Source organism: Alligator sinensis, unplaced genomic scaffold, assembly GCF_000455745.1.
Source record: "Alligator sinensis unplaced genomic scaffold, ASM45574v1 scaffold354_1, whole genome shotgun sequence".
Classification (NCBI taxonomy): domain Eukaryota; kingdom Metazoa; phylum Chordata; order Crocodylia; family Alligatoridae; genus Alligator; species Alligator sinensis.
The window spans coordinates 577,897-584,886 of record NW_005842200.1 but is presented as its reverse complement, the minus strand read 5'-3'; the positions used below and the strand labels follow the sequence as shown (position 1 = coordinate 584,886).

Genomic DNA, 6,990 nt, shown 5'->3' with positions numbered 1-6,990 from the left:
ATTTCCATTAGGAGTGTGACTTTTTTTTTAACCAAAATATTTTACAAATATAACCCCTAGAGTATATGTAAGTAAAGTGGTATAATGACGCCTTATTCTGGTGTAGCTTATTCATGTACAGGAAGAGGAATAAACTATGCTGGTAAGGAACACATATTAGTGTAACTGTATTTATGCTAGTGAGGCAACCTCCCCAGTGCAATTATAACAGTGCAGCTTTGTGTGTCCAGATGAGGCCTTAGGTGATCTTGAAAATTTGACCCTCAGACTCTTCTATCAGCAATTGGCTGGGTGTAAGCTTTTTCAGCTGGGAGTTATTTTTCTTAGCTGACTGGCTTGGTTGCTGAGCTGTGTATATCTATAATGTCCTTATAATTGTTTTGTACTGTGTGAGAATGCACACATGAGTGCATAAATGCAGATGGCACATTTGGGCTGTAAGCTCCTTGTAGCTGGGACTGTTTCTATACCTGAATATATAGCACTTGGCCAACTGTTGGTGTTATACAAACACCTGATGCAGATAAACTAAAATATTGTGCATTAGCCCAGAATAAAACATGGATTAATTACAAGTACTGAAAGGAAGAAAGTGAAAGGGAGACAACACTATAGAAGTCACCTTGTACTGGTATACTGTGGGTAGGGATTACAGAGAATGCCAACAGCTGGAAAGCCTTGAATAAACCTATTCAATAAACATATGCATAATTTAGGCAAGATCACACTTTTAATCCCTTGAATCAGAGAAGTTACTGCTGGAAAAAATAAAAATCAAAGAATATTTTTAATATATTAAGATGTGCTCCATGTCATATGCTAATTTTTATTTATCACTTATCAGTTGTATCATCTGAAAGTGTATGTGGTTGCTTATATTAGTTAAAGAAAGTCATTCAATTTGATTCTTGGCAATAATAATCTAGTACTATGAATAGAGAAGTAATACAGGATCCAGATATACCCCCAAAACCACAAGATCAGTCACAAATAGTGGAAAAATCTTTAAGGATTGATCAGACTTTGTTTGGAGCCAGCATCTCATGCTCTTTCTTGGGCTTGGTCATATTTTATTTTGTGTACAATCCCACAGAACCAGTGTAGATATGAGTCACTGTGAGGTGACAGATTATACAATAATGGGAACCTTAGTATGGATTCTTTCAGTATCTCTTAGGCTGAAATCTCTAGATGTGGGTGCTTTTAAATTGTACTTTATATTGGGGGCTGGAATTTTTTTCTTCCAGAATGGATAAGCACTCTGAGATGAATGGGACGGATCCAACTCAAACCCCCGGAGTGATTCTGGTGTCCCTACTCAGTTGGTCTCAAAGGGACTTTCTGTGCAGCAGCTCACTAGAAGAAGGGGGGTTGGGGGGAGCAGACTTGAGCCATTGATGAATTACTAGCAAGCAGAACTATGCAAAAAGCACTTTGTTTCTGTTTTGTCCTGCAGTGAGAGCTTGCATAAATAACCATCCCCTCATTGTACAGCTCTCTGGAGTATAAGTCTTTTCCTTCCTTATTTATCTCAACAATTACATTTCACTGAGCTATACAATAAATCCCCTCTTTTATTAATACAATGCATTCCTCCCCCCACACCACCATTCTTCTCTTGCCTTCAAGGATTTCATTTGACAAAGAACTTGCTAATGAAAATGCAAATTTCCTACCTGTCAGAGAACCCTTTTGGCTGCTGTTTCAGTCTTGAGCGCAAGATTCCTCCCAACCGCCAGTGTTTTGACTCCACTGAAGCTAATGGAATTGTTCCTTGTTCTCCTAGGGGCCTGGATTTGAGCAACTGTGCACATGGAAAGGAACATATTCTACTAAATGAGTAGGAGAAATATTAGTTTATTCAATTTTGGGACATAAATAAAAGACAGATAGATTTAAAGTCCTGTTAGTCATTGATTTATTCCAGTAATTCATCCATTTTCTATTTAGTAATTCTGTTGCAATTTAATAGACATCTAACTTCTTTTCATTTGCTAGTGATGCATAGCAATTCTGGCTCTGATAATACCCATCTAATCTTATCTACCTATCTAGGCTTGTAAGAAGCCATGCACATAAAAACATGGAAGGCACTTAACTGTGTAGGTTAGCAGATTAAACAGTGTCCTTTGGATTTACAGTTCCTATTTAAGTCAAGTGAACAACCTTACAGTGGTTTAAGTGTGAGTACAGAAATAGGCATTTGTGTTCTGGAGATGCTTAGAGATTGGAAAAAGGGAGTACACTGTCCTCAGAAAAGAAAACCTCCTTTCATTTAGCCTTTGGAAAGTTGTGCTTGGATTGCTTACCTTTTTTTCCTTGGAATGCCTTGGTTACAGCGAATGAAGGATTTGTTTCTGCGTGTTCTTATGGGTTTCTCTGGCCAACTACCCATCAGTATGACTGTGTTTAGAGTAAAACAGTGAGTGAAATCCTGGCTTCACTGAAGCAGCAAAACACCCACTGACTTTTGTGGGTCCAGGATTTCACATGTGGTGTTTGCCGGTGAAAGGTGAGGAAAGGGGTGCATAATATCAACAGGATTTTGATAGAGTTTTTAAATCTACCAATCACCCTTGCTTGTTTGTAAGAATAAAGCATACAGCTCTGTTCTGTGTCTTCTGGGTTTTCTCCCCAGTGATACTTAGACACACGAATGAACACATGCTCAGCCCTCTCCTTTCATTTTTTTCCCTATCTCCCATTTTAATCCTTTCTGGGTCTTCACTCAGACTTCCTAGAGAAACTGCTTATTTCTCCACTGCCCTTGTGCCACAAGCAGGATGTACAGTGCTGTAGACTTATCAACTGGGCTGGAGCAATGTGCCACCACAGCTCTACTGCTTAGTACCTGAGCTAGCTCAGATGTCCCTCTACAGGTCACTGCGTTGTGTTTTATAGATGGACCCTCTGTGTTCAACAGCACGAATTAAAAATACCAAACAACCAAATGTCATTGGAGATAATTCTCTCTGCCTTGTAAGAATGGCAACAGGAATCATCCTATGTAGTTTTCATAGATTTCATAGATTTCATAGACATCAGGGCTGGAAGGGACCTCGGAAGATCATCGAGTCCAGCCCCCCTGCCCAAAGGGCAGGAAGTCAGCTGGGTTCATAGGATCCCAGCAAGATGAGCATCCAGTTTGCTCTTGAAGGTGTTCAATGAAGGGATGGCAGACCCTTCTGAGGGCATGAAGCCTGCCAAGTTTCAATGCTGAACATTAATGGTTAGCAGGGAATAATGGAAAGTATCTGAATTTCTGATGCACATACAGGTTTCTTCTGCCCGCCTGACTGCACAGGTCTTGAAACCACAGAAAACAAAGGACTTCACTTTCTAACATGGCCAGTTAATGATTCTCACGAGCACAGAAACCTCCTTCTGCACTGGATAGGCGTGACTAGGGCTTCCAATTCTTCACGGGTATGTAGTATGTTTTAAAAAGAATAATTTTCAAAGATGACAATTCCAGTGAAGTGAATAATGCTTTCCAAGACTCAAAGCTACTGAGCAGTATGTCCTTAGCTGCAGAGATCATAATGTTCAATGTTTTATTTGAATTATTAAAATGCAATCCTGCGCAATAATCATTACTGCACAGCTTCAGAAACATTTACCAGAGATGCGGTCCTGGCAGAGTAAGTATTAGTGACTTTAATGGATAGTTGCTGCAATAGGGAAGAAGGAGAACCTGCACTTCAGACTGAACTGTGCTCTCCACAGCAGCAAACAACATTGATTCTAATATCGATTCCATACAGAAATTTTTTGCTTTATATTTTAGAAATAATCCCCAGCCCGCTCTCAACAGATCAGATGTCACTTCACTTTCCTGTACTTGAAATAACACTGAAAGCAGGTTGTTGACAGCTTCAGGCTTCTGCATAGTCAGCACTATAAGAGAGCGGCATAGACACGAGCAAAAGTCAAATGGTCTCCCAGGAGCTCCAACCCATTAAAACAATTGCTAAGGGAGCAAGAGAACTATAAACATCTGCAGTATGTCTCCTCAGCATATGGCAGTGCCTTTCAGTCCATCTCCTTTCTGAGACAGGTCTGTGCTGTATGATTGCACCCAGATGTGAACTTTCACTTAGTTCAAAGATTTTTACACAGCCCAGGATTGAAACAGGGGGCAATTGCAAAGTATAGGATCCAGATTAACACGTCCTCTGACTTGACTATGTTCTTACAAAGTGGTGTGGCATGGGCTCCTCTGCTTGGGATTACGACTCTGAAAGCCTTCAATGCCCTCATGGAGCTGGTATCCTCTTTTTTTTTACAGGGACTGATTTCTGTGAAGAAATGCACCTAAGAGAGAAATATGTTAATGTGCAGAAAATATTTTCCTGCTGGGTCAGTGAAAGTGATTAATTACTAACAAAAATAAAATCCAAAGCCTGTCCTGTGTGAAAGGATGGGTCAGTTTCTTGCCACTTCCTCCCTACATTGCTACATGAGCGGTATTTCGCTACATTGCTCTTTTGGACAAATACAAAAATCTCTGGGTTCTTGTATTTTTGTTTTAATGAGGTACATTAGCAACTCAGATGACATTGCTTATGAACCTCAGCCTAATGCAGAGAAAACAACACTTTTTACATGTAAATGTTTCGTGAATGACTAAACAGTTATTTGTCGCTTTGACATCCTTCACTTAAAGCGCTAGAATTTTGTAGGCTGGCCAGCTGTCAGCAATAAACAGGTAAACAACCTGTTTTTTAGGATATATTTAGAATAGATATCTATATATATATTAGCAAATGCCACATGGATAATCTTGCTTCAGTGATAAACATGTTTTAAAGGGTAAAGTAGGCTGGGAACAATTGACTTGTTACTTAACCTTAATTAAAGCTATTTTAGGAGATGAGATGAATATGAAGATGTCACAGAAGCTTGATAGTTTGGGAAAGGTAAATCATGTAATGTTCAATTTATGTGTACCTGCGTGCTTGCTCATTACAATCAAGAATAAACAAGATCTCATTAGCAAAGCTCCATTCTTCTTAAGTCTGTGCTTAAAATGTTTTTGGAAGTGGGAATGAGCACTAAATGACATCAGAAACAGACACAGAAATAGAAGTTGTAACTTTCCCAATTCCTGCTATTTAAACTACTCTGCCACACATTCTGAGTACTGAGCACCATTACTGCAATGCAAGGAGAGACTGTGAGTAATGGAGACTGGGGACTGTTTTTCATAATGTTTGAGCATATGGAAGAATTGGAAGGACTTATAATGCAGATTTGCTGTCAAGTATTACACTTAAAATACTAACAATCTAGAAAGGTACCATTCCTCAGAGGGGGGCGGGGCGCGCATGTGACCAGATTTCTGTGTTTCCTGGAAAGGAAAACAGAGAAGGGTATTCAATGTGGGTATTTAGAGAAGAGGTAGGACAGTTTTAAGGGTAGCATTGGAGTACCTTTTCTTGGTGCATTTGTAAGAGGATGTGGAAGAGGAGCCTTTGTGGATGGACAAGATAATAAGTGGGGTAATCAGATGATACCTGCAATTTTGTGAGTGAGAAAGTGTGGTGATCAATTGCCCATTTTAAAGCCGCATCTCCAATACTGGAGTTCCTCAAGGCAGAAGTGATTAGTAATGTTCCTCTTTGCAATACATTGGAAGATTGCTATCATGTCATCTTGCCTTCATTGTAATGCTAACAAGATCCCATCCTTTCAATCTTTCCTTACAGGTCATGTTTTCTAGACCTGTTGTCATTTTTATAACTCCTCTGGGCTGTTTCTAATTGGTCCAAATGTCTTTTGAAGTGTGTGACCCAAAACTGGACGCAGCGTGCCAGCTGAGACTTTACCAATGTAAACAACAATCTTATTTTTGCATCCTGGTATGATTGCCATGACTTTGACACAGGTTCAGTTTGCCATCTGTTATAACTGGATATATTTTTTTCTGCAGAATGGGTGCCTACTTAGTTGTCATTCCCCATTTTTGTAATTGCTTGATTGATTATTCCTACTGAAGTGCAGTGTTTTGCACTTGGCCTTATTGAATTGATCCTATTTATTTCTCCAGTTTGTCAGCATAATTTTGAATTCTAATACTGTCTTCCAAATTGCTTGCAACCTTTTGCAGTTAGCTAACACCTGCAAATTTAATAAAGGGTTTTTTTCTTTAGTTCACTACCAAGTCATTAATGAAGGTAATATATAGCACCAGATCCAGAACAGACTTCTGCAGAAATGTACTCGATACATCTTTCTAACTTGAGAGAAAGCTATTGATAACTACTTTTTGAGGCCAATATTTGGACACACATCTTACAGTAACTTCCTCTGGACCTGGGCTGTCCAACTTCTTAGCAGCTGGGGGCTACACCAGAAGGGTCCACATGCTGTGGGGCATCCACATCAGGATGGGCCATGAGCCTTCTGGACAATCCCTTGCTACACTGGGCACAGGGGTCCTTCCTATCTCCCACTGCACTGGGTGGAGTTTCCATTGCCACTGCACTGGGCACAGGGGTACAGGAAGCAGAAGGAGAAGGAGACCAAAGCCTCTGGCTGCTGCTGCTGCTGCTGCAGTTGGAGTGATGGGAGGAGCAGTGGCTGGCTGGAAGCCCAGGGGCCCGTGCAGGCTGCATATGGCTCATGGTCCTTCAGTTGGACAGTTCTGCTCAAGACAATGTATCCATGGCTTCTTTAAGATGTTGTATGAGAGAGTATCAGAAGCTCTACTTAAATGATGTACCCTGTTTACTGTTTCTCCCCTATCCACAAGACCTGTTACCCAGCCTAAAAAGGAAATTAGGATTCTGTGATGTGACCCGTTTGCGACAAATCCATGTTGGCTCTTTGTTTATTGTTGTGCTATCTTCTAGGCACTTATAAATTGATTGAAAATTTGTTACAGTATTTTTCAGGGAATTGAAGTTGGGATAACTGGTCTACATCTCCTCAAAAAAAACACAACAAACAAAATAAAACAAGTACCATAAATAAAACAAGTACTCTTTC

At 40.1% G+C, this 6,990-nt stretch overlaps 1 long non-coding RNA gene across 1 annotated transcript in view; it reads right to left on the bottom strand.

Moving 5' to 3' along the window:
• Positions 1-4,140: 4,140 nt before the first annotated feature.
• Positions 4,141-6,990, bottom strand: part of LOC102377981 — an 11,326-nt gene continuing 8,476 nt past the window's right edge. Inside the window, exon 3 of the long non-coding RNA XR_324183.1 lies at positions 4,141-4,314. This is a non-coding gene — a long non-coding RNA (uncharacterized LOC102377981). The remainder of the gene's footprint in view (positions 4,315-6,990) is intronic.